Source organism: Penaeus monodon, chromosome 28 (assembly GCF_015228065.2).
Source record: "Penaeus monodon isolate SGIC_2016 chromosome 28, NSTDA_Pmon_1, whole genome shotgun sequence".
NCBI lineage: Eukaryota > Metazoa > Arthropoda > Malacostraca > Decapoda > Penaeidae > Penaeus > Penaeus monodon.
Genome location: NC_051413.1, coordinates 24,143,892 through 24,144,965, shown reverse-complemented (window position 1 = coordinate 24,144,965; position 1,074 = coordinate 24,143,892).

Below are 1,074 nucleotides of genomic sequence, written 5' to 3'. Positions count from 1 at the left end.
AAACCAGATAGAGAAACAGATAGATAATCATAGAGATTAAACAGGCAGACAGAGACAGCAAATGCATATAGTTACATATCATGTGTACAGCAAAGTATCTGGTGCAGGACATGAATACTATAGATTAATATACCATATATATATATTTCTTTAAAGTAAAGATTCCCCATAAATATCAAGAGAAATGCAAAGTCATGGTAAAATAAGTGTAAACACGAAACGAACGGCACGAAAAAAATCAAAGTGTGAAATATGGTGATGAAATGCTGATCGTTCCCTATAAGTGTGACCTCCAACTTGAACGCCATCGCTCACACTCGACTCTTTAGGATAAAGTGCTCCCTTTCGCTCCCTCTCGGTTTCATTATGCTGCTAGTTTTTACTATTTTTATTCTCTTTTTAATATTTATTTTTACCTTTGTATTTTAATTTTATTTTTTTATTTATTTTTTATTTTATTTTTATTTAATTTCTTATCATTTTTATTTTTCTATGGTTATTATTACTGATATTTTAACTTTTATTAATTTATTTTATTATCATTCTTTTTATTTATGGTTTTGTTTTAATTTTAACTCTTTTTAATCACTTGTTTTGTTCTTATTTTTACTCTTTTTATATATTAATTAATAGTTAACTCTTTATTTACCTATTTAAGTTTTATCACTTTTATTAATTCATTTTACTGAGATTTTTAGTCTTTTTATTATCTATATTTTGTTATATTCACATAATTTCTAATTACCTATTTTATCTTTATTTTTACTCATTTCACTTATTTATTTTATTTTCATCTACTCTTCCGTGCTAAACGTCGTTACAGGTGGGAATTATAACATATTTATCTCATTATCATTAGTTGATATAATGCTTACGATCAAGAAACATGACGCAGTTTTATTTAAATATTTCTTGCAGGGCCTAAAACTATTGGTTGCAATTATAACATTTATCTTTATTTATTTATTAACATTTATTAACGAAATTTATCTCAATATCACGAGCAAGAAGCATGACCCAGTTTAGCTATCTCGTATGACTTTCATTCGCTTTTTGGCCTGCTTATTTCCGTGG